Raw genomic sequence first — 14,267 nt, 5'->3', positions numbered from 1 at the left:
TCCATGTGAGATTAAGAAATGACAGGCTTTTGGGATGCCTGGGTGGGTCAGTCGGTTAAGCCACCGACTCTTGATTTCGGCTCAGGTCATGATCTCCGAGTGTGTGGGTTTGAGCCCCACGTCGGGCTCTGCACTGATAGCGCGGAACCTGCTTGGGATTCTCTGTCTCTACCCCTTTCTCTCTGCCCCTCCCCTGCCTGCACCCATGTGCTCTCGCTCTCTCTCAAAATAAATAAACAAACAAACAAAAAAAGAAATCAGAGGCTTTCTTACTGTTGTAAGCGGGAAGATTAAAAAGACAATTTACCTGAGACTGACTTTGTGCTCGCTCATGAAGGAAACCGAAATTTGCAGAAGGGGAAAATAATGATTTAAACATACAAATACTTAGCACTCACATACCACTGTCACCTCACGTACAGATCCTGCGTATGTTCATAAACTGCAAGGGAATGGGAATAAAGGTTTGATGTTCTTGGAAGTGAAGTGAACAAATGATCCACAGAACATCTGTTAGAATAAGAAAATATTTATCCTCTGTTCCCAGGAGATATTCCATATGCCTGCAGGTTAGGAAGTGTCCCCATAGCCAACCCAATCTCAAACCCAAAGGAAACCATGGCAGACTTATTCTATACATCCTCATTAGTGTTGGGATACCTCGTATCTTGTCAGGACAGAATGCCAGAATCTTTTACCATCACCTGTACCTACAAGGCCTTTAGCCTTTGACCTGCTGGAGTCCCTCCTATCAAGGATACTGTAGCTGGGGTATCTTCTCCTGTACTGTGTGAACTTTCTAGGAAAAAAAAAAAAACAAAAAAACAAAACCCAAAACCTAAACCCAAACCAAAAATCAGAAAACCCAGCTGGTATCTTTCAGCCCTTAGGCCTTTTCTTAGCTTTAAAGATTTTAAGAACACACAAAAAATTCACACTCTTGTTAAGGAATATTTTCCCAGTCTGATGGGGGAGAATTGTCACTGTTAGCCTCAATGGCAATATTTACTGCGGGACAAAAAAATTATGTACTATAACCTATTCCTCAATAAAATGAATCTGAAATTTCCCCTGAACTTAAAATGTGGCTAAAAAATAGAGCTCTTACAAAAAAAAATAAGGAAATGTGAGAGGGAGGCAGAGCAAATTCAGTTGGTTTTAGTCTTATTGCCTGATTTCAACCTTACTGAAGTTCTGAAAATATTGTGCAATGATTTGTTCTCATGGCTGAAGAAATAAGTTGCAAAACTAGGGAGATGTGATCTTGAAATAATCTAAAAACAATCCACCAGCCCAGTCTCATCCTTGTCTTATTTACAGGATTAGATTATAGCCCTGTGAATTTCCGAATATTATACTTTTGGATTAGGCAAGATTCCAATTCTGATCACCCAGAACAGACCTTGGGGAGGTAGGTCATGTGACTTTGCAAACATCTGCTAAAATCATTTTGTACACGGGAGGAAATCATTTCAGTGCCCTTTGGTCCTGAAAAGTAGATAGCCAGCTCTAAATTCCTGAGATCAGTGTTGATTTATCAACCAAAATGCTATCTGCTAAGATGAATTGTTCCACCTGGTTCTATTTTAAACCAAACGGGATTACTCACAGAGATCCAATCTACTTGACTCAAATATCAATTTGTTCAGGAGGGAAGGCCTATTATTTGGAGGCCAGACATAGGTTTGAAATGGAGGGGGTGGGGAACCAGAGACCCTGCCACCCATGTCAGGTTGCACAGTGAGTCAGGGGCAGAGTTCCAACTCAATCCAGATGTTTTACGGTTCACCAATACTCCGCTGCCTTGGGAACCCTACTGTTGAATTCACTGGCAACATTACCCGCTTTTTAGTTCTTTTGATAGATGCAAACCCTTTTTTCCCTTCAAACGGTGCACTGTATCCTTTGAATGTGAAATTCAGAGCTCTTTATATCCGAAAGATGTTGCTAGGAAATGTCTGATCCATTCCAGCTACCTTGCAGAAATGCGGCAAAATTATGAAGTGAAAAATATCTTAGGTCTTTACAAGGCTACACATGTGGGATTACTACTTCTCAGGACAAAAACATGTTATTCAAGAGATTACATTTGTCAGGAAGGGAAAGCCAAGATTACACTGGCTGCAGAAACCACATCCAGCAAGACCCAAGACTTTAGGAGTAATGGAAAATTTATGAAAGTGTTTTGATATTGCTAGCGTGTTAAGTAGATTTAATATTTTAAACAATTAAAAAGTAGATCTATTTCATCAATAGGATGGTTATACTTAACTAAAAATACATACATTATTAATTTTTAAAATACGGGTATTATTAATAACCAGTATCCAGATTCTTTAGTTTATTTTCAATTCAGATGTCAGTCCTAAAAAAGAAAAATTGGTAGAAAATATATAGTCTCTGTCAACTTTGTATGGAAAACACATCTATTATTATAATTTCTATGCTGGAGTAGATGATTTTACCAAAATGTAAGCTCCATGAGAACAGCGATTTTTGCTTCTTTTGTTTATTGTTGTAGCTCTGGTGCCTTGAATAGTACTTGGAACATAATTGGTGCTGGAAATATTTGTTGAACCAATGGCTTTTCTTCAACAGGTACAAATTGGCCAACAAGTACCCAGGATTGGAAACTTAGAGGATTTACCAAGGTTAGAGAGCATTTAAAACTTGGATCTTAGGGCACGTGGGTGGCTCCGTCGGTTAAGCATCTAACTTCGGCTCAGGTCACGATCTTGCGGTTCATGGGTTCGAGCCCCACATCCGGCTCTGCGCTGACAGCTTGGAACCTGGAGCCTGCTTCAGATTCTGTGTCTCCCCCTCTCTCTCTCTCTCTGCCCCTCCCCCACTCGTGCTCTGTCTCTCGAAAATAAATAAAACATTAAAAAAATTAAAAAAAAAAAATGGGGCGCCTGAGTGGCTCGGTCGGTTAAGCCTCCGACTTCAGCTCAGGTCACGATCTCGCGACCGTGAGTTCGAGCCCCGCGTCGGGCTCTGGGCTGATGGCTCAGAGCCTGGAGCCTGCTTCCGATTCTGTGTCTCCCCCTCTCTCTGCCCCTCCCCCGTTCATGCTCTGTCTCTCTCTGTCTCAAAGATAAATAAACGTTAAAAAAAAAATTTTTTTTTAATTAAAAAAAAAATTAAAACAAACAAACAAACAAAAAAACCCAAAACCTTGGATCTTAACCCCCACTTTCAGGTTGAAGTTGATCATCAATTTGGGACTAAGGAAGGGATTTCAGCTTTGACGTCGATTTCTGTTTCCCCCATCTTCAGTCCATGTGTTTCTAGGTGGGTGCTCACCTTGACAATTTGCAACGCCAGAGATGGCAATAGAAAGAAGGGTTGTATTTCATCCACTTTTATAGCTTCAGGGTGTCTTGTACACAGTAGGTATTCAATACACATTGGTCGAGTTGCACTGGACTGTGACTTCCATCTTAAGTGAAGCTTTCTATGTTTCTTGGCAAATGCTAATCTGGAAACGAATCGACATAAGGACTGAACACATAGACATGTTGCCATTCAGTCCTGCCATAATGATTAAGTTTGGTTTCATTTCCAGACCTGAAACGCAAAGCGGTTAACGTATGGAGAAAGGCTGCACGATTCCTTTGCACTTGCCGGTCATTTTCAAAATTAAGTGCTACCTGCGTAATTTTCCATGCGGTTTTGTAATAGATTTATATTCTATTAAGATGCTTCGGTTAAGTATTTTAATATGGGGCCCCCTCAAGTGCCAGGTGAGTTGACAGCAATTGGCTAAGCTTGCTCTAGGCAGCCCCCACCCAACCGGGACTCAAGTAGCGAAGCTGGAGACTGTGTGGCTGAATTTCCACACGAGGCCAGCAGGGGGCGTTGGGCACCCAAGGAGAGGATACAGGGAGGGTGCTTCTCACTGCCTTGCCTCACCTTCCTCTGTGCATACGTATTCCTCAGAGTGAGGGCAGTGATTATTGTTAAATGCTGACTTTCTTTCTTTCTTTTTTGAGAGAGAGAGAAAGAGAGTGCACACGCAAGCCGGGGAGGGGCAGAGGGAGAGAGAGTCTTGATCCCACGCCCCTGGGATTGTAACCCGAGCGGAAACCAAGAGCCAACAAACTGAGCCACCCGGACGCCCCTAAATGCTGACCTTCAACACATTTTACTTCCTGTCCAGGCAGTAATCTTCACACCGAGGGCCACAGGATCAACAATTTTCCCATCTGAAAAGACTTCTGGTTGTGCAGGGTATTCAGTTTGGCTTCTCATTACCGGTGTCTCGAGAAAGTCAACACAGCGTGTGATAGTGGCAACCTCACCTGGTGACTACTGAGTCTTCGAGTGATTTCTTCCTGCCAGGCGCTCTGGGCACAAACTCCTGCCAATGGTTGGGATGCCCAACCTCGAAGGCACAACAGACACGCCGTGAAGTTGGGTGACAGGTCAACTGAATCTTTGCCACTATGGATGAATAAAAGTAGGAATGGATGCTTCAAACTAATGGTCATCTAAAGAGTGGGTTTTTCTTTTTTAATAAGTATTTATTTTGAGAGCCAGGCATATATATAGAGAGAGAGAGAGACAGCGGGTCTCTGTGCTGTCACACTGTCAGCACAGAGCCCGACACAGGGCTCAGTCCCACGAACCATGAGATCATGACCTGAGTCAAAATTAAGAGTCAGAGGCTTAACTGACTAAGCCACCCAGGCGCCCCCCCCCCAAAGAGTGGGTTTTTCTGAACCAAAAAGGGCCCATGATTGAAGGTAGATTAATTTGAAGCCAGATCACTTCTTGACCCCCCAAACCACATAGTCACAGCTTTTGATGATTCTGTTTTGCATAGGGATATGAGAAAGTGACTTCTATGATGTCATTTCTGTATTAGAGGTCTAGCTTTAAATTCTTGAATTGCTTGGGGCACAGGACCAAATATATGATAGAGCCAAAGCCTCCCGCCTAGAAATTTTCTGATACAGTAACACATAGAGAGCTGGTTGTTAGTTAAAGAGCTCAAGGAGCAGAGAAGAAAGTTAAAAGCGTGGGAGAAAGAGAAAGAGGGAAAAAATGCCAATAGGCACATGAGAAATGCATCTATAAATATTACAGTAATAATAAAACTTAGGACTCTTTGTTAAACACAATGAAATTCAAAGAAATTTAGACTATAAAACAAAGATCTCTATCTTTGAGCTATCTTCCTCTAAAGAATCCTTAGGACATGTAAAATATTCTCTATAAAATGATTCATGTGACTGCTGTTTGCCAGATTGGATTAAGGAAATAAATCTGCTCATTCATTGACCAGCCAACCTCTCCTTGTTGTCTTTCAACGTGGAATAATAGACAAATTAATCAGTAAAAACATTTTTTTAGATATTAACTTGAAAAAGGGGAAGAAACGATAATTTCTCAAAAGGGAAAGTGGCTATTGGAAACCACCTTGATTTCGTGGTCACATCAGGATATAAAAACAAAACATGAAATCTACTGACATTGGCGAAAATGATACAGTCAATACCCAGAAAAGGTCAAATCAGTTGAGAAGGATTTGCTGTTCCATCAAAAGGTAGGACGAGTTTTAGGAATTTGGAGGAGGTATCTCTAAGGTATTGCATTTCTCAACATTCTGTGCGGAAAATCAGCTCACGTAGGCCTATCACCCTGGCTTTCTGTACACTTCTCGTAACCTCTCTCCAAGGTGTGCCCTCTTTCCGGGCTCGTTTCTGCAACTTAACTATGTGACCTTGAGCAAATCACCTCACTCCTCTGCTCCTCCGTTTTCTCGTGAGTATAACAGAGGTAACCAAAGAGGTAATCTGCAAGATTAGTGGGAAGATTAAACGAAATTATGCCAACAAAGTGCTTGGCACAATTCCTGCTGTAACAGCAAACACACAATAAATGATATTTTTGATTATTATTATGTGCAGTGACATTCTCACTATCATGCTCATTTCAAACTCACCTTTCTCCCTGAGCTCAACCTACTTTCTCCCTCGTCTTTCTAAATGCTATTCATCCCTTTCATTCCAGTTTAAGCCTGGTCTGTTCCAACTGGCCTTGGATGTTAGCTTGTATGCACCTCTTTTTCCTCTGAAATCCTGCATTGCCTGCTGTTTGTGTGGTAGATTTCAGCACTTAAATACATTCTTATGTTACGCACTTGTCTCGTGGTGATTAGTCACATCCCCTTGAGTGGATCTAGAATGATAGGCCTAAGGGTTACCAGCGTTCCTTAAAAGATTAGTTGTCATTTGTCCAAAAAGGTAGCCTTATTTCCATTTTACAGATGCTGTAGTCGAGGCCCAAGAGGTGAAGTACACGTCTAGGCCCAAGGTCAAACAGCAGCTAAGTGACAGGTCAGTGGGACTCCTCCAAACACCATGCCTCCTATTGTGCCACATGGGTCTGGGAGTCAGGCCAACCTGGGTTTGAATCTATGACCTTGCGACAATTACTTAACCTCTGTGGGCCTCATCGTTCTCACCTGTAAAACGAGGTTTTTCATGTGTAAAGTCACAGCACTTAGCCCAAAGGTTGTTTGGAAGGTTAAATGGAATAATATACATAAAGCCCCGTGCAGCACCTCGCTTTGTTGAACAACACAAAAACAAAAAATGAAAACCAGCCTCTTTCCGTTCCTTTCTATGACTGTAAGAATAAAGAAGGAACCTTCTACAGCTTCTAAGCTCCCAGCCTATATCAAGCAGCACAGAATAAACACTTGTTTGCTGACTTAGGGCCCAGCAGAGGGCATTTGCTAACCGCGGACGTCAGAACTCTCTTATCCCAAGAGTCTGTGACCTACGTGGCCTAAAAACTCATCTTTGTAACCAAAACCAAGTGGAGACGTTGTGTCCCGTGGGCCCTGTAGCTGCACTTTGGGGGAGTTCACACCGTGAGACGGTAACCTTGTATTTCACCGCAATTCAAAATGCATTTATTGGGGCGCCTGGGTGGCTCAGTCGGTTAAGCGGCCGACTTCGACTCAGGTCATGATCTCATGGTCCGTGAGTTTGAGCCCCGTGTCGGGCTCTGTGCTGACAGCTCGGAGCCTGGAGCCTGCTTCTGTTTCTGTGTCTCCCTCTCTCTCTGCCCCTCCCCCATTCGCGCTCTCTCTCTGCCTTTCAAAAATGAATAAATGTTAAAAAAAAAAAATCAAAATGCATTTATTATTATTCTGAGCACTCTTAAGGACCCTAACAACATACAAGTGATCAAGATACAGCTTGCTTGCAAAGAATCAAGACTTAAGGGGAATAACATATAGATTGACAACTACCCTTAATAGACGGACCGGCCACAGAGGAATTAGGTACCACGTGAGGCAGAGACACGGATGGGCAATCAGCACCTGAGAGACGGAGAGAGCTGGCATTTGGTTGGAGGCTGGACCTTGTGGGCCGAGCGTTTGCCGAGTGAGTAAATGCTCCATGAAAAGTGCTCCCAGCGCTGGGGTTTGCTCTACTCTTACTTTTCCTTTAATTCCTGGACCATAGAGAGTTAATCAGGCAGCTGTGGTACAGTCTCAACGATCGGGGCTGTTGTCTCCGTTCTCAAAGTCAGCAAAATGGGAGAAGGATGGCGGGAGGCGGGGGTGGCCACGAAAATGCTCCGAAGCCCCGAATAACGTACAAACGCCTCACAGCCACCGCAAGACCGTGCGAAGGGAGGCATCTTTCCTAAACTGATGGTGACGCTAGTATCGAATCTATTTATACAGCTCAGTAAATAAATGCCGCATTAAAAATGTTCACAGCGCTGCCTAATAAATCCGCAGCCCAGCTCAAGTTTGGCTTATGTAAGCCGAGAGGGTTCCTGGCAGACTTCTCCACGATTTCACCCACTTTGTTTGGAAGTGTGAGATATTAATTAAAGAAAAGCGGGATTACAGCATGCAGGCTGATTTGAGCCGGCAGCAGCTTGCTAGCCGTCTGCAATTGGTTAAGACCAAGTCCTTCCTAAATCTCCCCCATGACTTCAAGCCCTACTCCTCCTCTGCTTAGCTCGTTGCTTGAGCTTCTCACCTGCTAGTTGGCCCTCACGACTGGGTCATTGTTCAGGCTCTGTGAAGACCTTTCTCCTATAGTGTTACATTTTGTGTATTTTTTTTTTTTTTTTTGGGTGGTGGTAAAATAAGGGGATTGCAAGACAGTTTGTGAGAAAACCGGATCAGATTAGTATATAAGGCAAATCACATTTGATCAAGGAGTTACCTCTCTTTCGAGCCTGAGAAATCCTTTCAGTCCTACATATGACTCTGAGCGAAAAGGCAGTTATGTTTTCAAAACAATTCCTGGAAGTCTTTAGAGGAGGGCATATAACTTTTAGCTCCTTTAGACAGTATCGAGAACTACTCGGCTATTGATAAATTGAGAAATAGTTTGTCTTGGATGATTTATCGGTATCTTTCCTCTTTTTCTGTGGTCTGGCACTGCATATCTGACCCTTCTAGGTAACTGGGTGCCCTCCTGTCCTCTTCCACCATTTTTCTGCTCTAAGACTCGTATAGCTATTTACACCTTAGTCCGAATGAGTCTTTAAGCAGGTTCTCTGGTCTTTGCAGTACAAGCAGGTTCTCTGGTCCTTGAGGTACTTTCATTTTAAGATTGGATGATAATAAGAATTATCACCTATAAGGAATTTAAAGAGTATTATTACTCTGGTAATCCACTGTTTCTTACACTGGGGGTGCCCTTACCATCTTCACATGAAGTAATGTGTTAGAAAAGGCTGCTAAATCAGTCCATGGGGAAGACTGCTCCTGCCTTTATTCTTCATTAACTATAAATGAAGCCTATCTTCGAGGTTGGGGGGTGGATGCCTTGGCATCCGACTTCCCCACCCCACTTAGAATCTATGAGTGAAATTTATTTTTATATATTTTTATAGAGATGTAATTTACATATCACAAAATTTACCTTTTTTTAAAGTGTACAATCCGGTGGTTTTTAGTATATCCACAGAGCTGTACAACAAAAAAATGTTCACCGCCCCGAAAAGAAACGCCATCGGTATCCGTAAGCACCATCCCCCATCTTCCCTCCTCCCTTCGTCGACTTTCTGTGTCACCGTGTCTATTCCGGGAATTTCCTATATACAGAATCATATAATATAGGCCCTTTTGTGACTGGTTTCTTTCGCTTAGAATAACGTTTGAAGGTTCATTCGTGTTGTAGTGCACATCCATACTTCATTCCTTTTTATAGCTAAATCATACTCCATTATACGTATATATCATATCTTATTCCTACATCAGTTGATGGACATTTCCACTTTTGGACTACTATGAATAATGGTGCTATGAATATTCATGGACAAGTTTTTGTGTGAATATATATCTCAATCCTATTTGGGAAGTTTTTACCCCTAAGCAATTTTTACACCCATATCCTTAATTAGGTTATCACCTCCCCGAGGTAACATATTTTATTCTTGTTAATATCACCGGTGTTTGGCTCTGTCCCCTGAATCCAAGAAGTACTCAGAAAGTGCTGATGGTGATAATTCAAAGGGGATAATTCAAAATGCCTAACGATTCAGGGTTTCTACAGGACCTTGAGAACTCTTTTGGTCCTGCCAATTATATTGTGATGGCTGTCCACTGGGGGTTTGGCCGGATATAAAGTTTCACCCCCTGCACCTGCAAAAAAAGAAAAGCCACCCTTCATATGAAGCTTTTCCCAAAGCTATTCTATAGGATTAGTCTTTAAATTTGTTTACTCATTTGACACTGAATTTGTACTTTAACCAAGGATTTAGGCTCATTGGACTTGCCTTGTAGTTCTCTCTCTCTATGTGTGTATTACCCCCACTTGATGACAAGGCTTGCAAAGTCAAGGATTCTTTATTACTCATCTTCCATCCCGGGGACCAGCCTAAACAGCCTGTGTCATTGGAGCTGTGCATTAATTGCTTGTTAACTAGAATGTTATACGGAGCCAGATGGCCATCTAAAAGGAGAGGTGTAAAAAATGCTAACCAGTCATGACGGGAGCCTCCAGAGAATCCTCCTGGTTCCTGGAACATACGGTGTGGACTTTTAAGGTTCTCCTGGGCGAGAGGCCCAGAAGATGAATGGATATGATTGAAATCAGTGCCGGATGAGAAAACTTGAGTCATTCCACACATTCCCTGTTTTCGCTGGGAAAGCGCGCTCCAGGCTCGCCCCTGTCTACATCACTGCGCCCCAGGGATTATCCTCTTTCTGATCTCAAGCCACCTCCTCCTCCAGGAGGCTTTTGGCGTGGTGTAGAGTTCGGCTTGCGGCCTCCAGAGGCAATCTGTCTGGTTTAAATTCTGGCTCTGTCACGTGCTAGCCACGAATAAATTATTTAATTTCTCTGTGCTGTACTTTCCAGATCCAAAACACAGGGAGAGCGGTGGCCCTGGTCTTACAAAGCTGTGGTAAGACTCTGGGGCGTGCCCACACTGGGCAGTTTGGTAGTTAATTGTTCTCTAATTTTTCTGATGGAGTCATTGCACTTGGCCTCCAGTCACTTTCCTGGCCGTGTCACCTATCCCAGAACACATTTGGAAGCCAACAGGCAAGCAGGTGACAATATCACACACATCACCATCAAGATAACTGGGCATCCCACATCAATGTCATGGAACCCTGGGCTGGAAACTAATGGGCTTCGGTCACAAAATCTCTCACACCTGTAGCCTATTAACTCTTAGTTTATGTAGGTTAAAAAAAATTTTTTTTTAATGTTTATTTTTGAGGGAGAAGGAGACAGAGTGTGAGTGGGGGGGGGGGGGGGAGGGCACAGAGAGAGAGGGAGACACAGAATCCGAAGCAGGCTCCAGGCTCTGAGCTGTCAGCACAGAGCCCGATGTGGGGCTCGAACCCACGAACCGTGAGATCATGACCTGAGCCGAAGTCGGACGCTTAACCGACTGAGCCCCCAGGTGCCCCTAGTTTATGTATGTTTAGAACAAGCTGCGTCATCTGCTTTCCCGGCCCACAGAATAAACGCAAGCAGTCCGGGAGCATTTTGTGTAGGAGGAAGGGGTTTTCTGGGTTTCAGTACTCTTTAGGAAATACACAGAGTGGCGAAAGAATGCCCAGAGCCATGACCCGAGTAAGAAGAGTTTAAGAAGGCGAGAACGTGTTAGCAAGCTTTGGGAAGATGATGATTAACATCATTTTAAAATTAAACCTACAGAACAGTACCTTCTCAAATGACATCAGGTAAACAAGAGCAGTATGTCAGTTTTCCTTCCTTTAGCCACGTCATAAGCTCTTGTGAAAGGGTTTTAGATCCTGTATTTGTGCGTGTGTGTATGTGTGTGTGTCCACAACAGCTCCTAAGTGGACATTGATTACTCAGAGAAACCTGTTAACTGTCGAGAAGACAAGATTACATTGAAAAGGCCCACAGCTTGGCTTTAAAATGGCTCAGCACAGGGCCACCCCATAGGGACAGCTGGGTCACTCTGTGGCCTCCAGCCCCACCTTTGCTCACATTCATCCACCTAGAAATGGATTGGAATGAACATCCAGGGCAGCTCTGGAAGGAAAGAGGTCACAAGTGGCATTAGGCACTGAGGATGGGTGTAGGTGTGGCTGGGGGTGGGCAGTGAGGAGGGTCTGTCCCACGCACTTTGCTCTGGGGAGATTATGTAAGGCACACGCCTTTTTTATTTTATTGTAAATTTTATTTATTTATTTATTCTTAAATTTACATCCAAGTTAGTTAGCATTTAGTGCAATAATGATTTCAGGAGTAGATTCCAATGATTCAACCCCTATGAATAACACCCAGTGCTTATCCCAGCAAGGGTCTTCCTTAATGCCTCTTGTCCATTAAGCCCATCTCCCCATCCACAACCCCTCCAACAATCCTCAGCTTGTTCTCTGTATTTGAGTCTCGTATGGTTTGTCCCCATCCTTGCTTTTATATCAGTTTTGCTTCCCTTCCCTTCTGTCCATCTGTTTTGTATCTTAAATTCCACATATGAGTGAAGTCATATGATATTTGTCTTTCTCTGACTAGTTTCACTTAGCATAATACCCTCTAGTTCTGTCCATGTAGTTGCAAATGGCAAGATTTCATTCTTTTTGATTGCCGAGTAATATTCCATTTTATACATAAACCACATCTTCTGTATCCATTCATCCATCGATGGACATTTGGGCTCTTTCCATACTTTGGCTGTTGATAGTGCTGCTATAAACATGGGGGTGCATGTGTCCCTTCGAAACAGCACTCCTGTATCCCTTGGATCAATGCCTAGTAGTGCAATTGCTGGGTCATAGAGTAGCCTTTTTTATTTTTTAAAGTTTATTTACGTATTTTGAGAGAGAGAGACAGAGACAGAGAGCGCTCGGGCAGCGAAAGATCAGAGACAGAGGGAGAGAAAATCCCAAGCAGGCTCTGCACTACCAGCACGGAGCCTGACATGGGGCTTGAACCCATGAACTCTGAGATCATGACCTGAGCTGAAGTCAAGAGCCGGACTCTCAACCGACTAAGCTACCCAGGTTGCGTGTTCTGCAGCGTCTCAGGAGACACACGTGCCTCCCCCTGTAACCCTGGGGGTGATGCCCCTTAAGTGTCCCTCACCCATGTAGTGGAATCATCTGGGAGTGGCCATTAGAATGCAGATTCCAGGGCCACACCCTGGACCTACTGAATCAAAATCAGTTGAGTCGTGGGTGGGGAAACTTTGGAATCGCCCCGAGGCTTCCTTTTGGGAAGAAAGCCCTTGTGCGGGAGGGGCCCCAAGGCAGAATCTTCCTAACAAGCCCCACCATCCCAACTGATTCAGTTGCAGGCAGAACACTGGGGAGGGAGAGAGGGCCGGCTGCTGGCTCACCCCTGAGAAAGAAGTGGAAGCAAGGAGTTCTATGAGGTGGGTTAGGATTTAGCTCATCCCATCAGGGGCTTAGGGCCTGGTGGCCCAGGTCTGTCCATCTATCTAATGTTAGTTTTTATTAGCATTGCAGTGTAGACTTTTTTTTTTTTTGAGAGAGGGAGATTGGGGGAAGGGCAGAGAGAGAGGAAGAGAGAGAATCCCAAGCAGGCTCCACTCGGAGCCCAAGTTGGGGCTCGATCTCACGACCTTGAGATCACGATCTGAGCCAAAATCAAGGTTGGATGCTTAACCAACTGAGCCACCCAGGTGTCTCTTGGTGTAGACTTTCCAACCAAAAATGGGCTTCAAAGCCATGTGTCCACCCACATTGTTGGTTGCCTGACAGTTTGACATGGATGGTTTTGTATTTCTTTTACTGAGGTGTCTTGGTTTCTTACCTATAAAGATTTAAAATTTATATATATATGTATGTAGTGTATACATAATTTATAATAATTATAAAATATATTTTATATAGTGTATATATAATAATTTATAATAATTATAATTTATAATATTTATAATTATTTATAATAATTATAATATATAATAATTTATTTATAATAATTATAAAATATATTTTATATAGCTTATATATATAATTTATATAAACATGTATTTAAAATCCACCATTATATATTTATTATATATTATTAAAGATATTATATACTTATCATATATTTATTTAAAATATATTATTTAAATTTATATTTATTATAAAAATATAAATATCTATAGTAAATATATAAAATATATTTAAATAGCAAATATATGCTTATATAAGTATATATTTATCTAATAAACACAAATTTATGTAAATATATAAAATTTATTTATTTTCCACACTTCTATTGTTTTTAATAAAAGTGACAGGCTCATTGCAAAAAAATATGCTCATATAAGTATATATTTATCTAATAAACATAAATTTATGTAAATATATAAAATTTATTTATTTTCCACACTTCTATTTTGTTTTTAATAAAAGTGACATGCTCACTACAAAAAAAAAAAAAAAAAAATTCAAACGTTACAGAAATGCCTCCCCCACATGGCCAATCTTGGTCCTACTTCTCAGAGATGGTTCTTATTAAGAACTAGATCTAAGTTCATCGAGACTGAACAAAAAGGCATTGTCAAAGCAGCAGCAGACCTAACATTGACTGAGTGCTCACGACCTATCAGGCAGTGAGCTAGGTGCTGTACGAATGTCACCCATTTAAACCTCATAACAAGCCTTCAAGGTAGGTATTTTTCATTAGAGCTGGGAAAGTTGTGTACACACACATACATATACACGAATACCAATACTTTAGTTTTGCGAAAATGGGACAATGTTATGCCTACTGTTCTGCAACTTGCTTCTTTCGTTCTTACTATATTGTGAACATCTTTCCATGACTGCACATGCCGAACAGTTA

Source organism: Panthera pardus, unplaced genomic scaffold (genome assembly GCF_024362965.1).
Source record: "Panthera pardus isolate Hobbes unplaced genomic scaffold, ASM2436296v1 HiC_scaffold_22, whole genome shotgun sequence".
Lineage (NCBI taxonomy): Eukaryota > Metazoa > Chordata > Mammalia > Carnivora > Felidae > Panthera > Panthera pardus.
Note: the sequence above shows the minus strand (reverse complement) of the source record.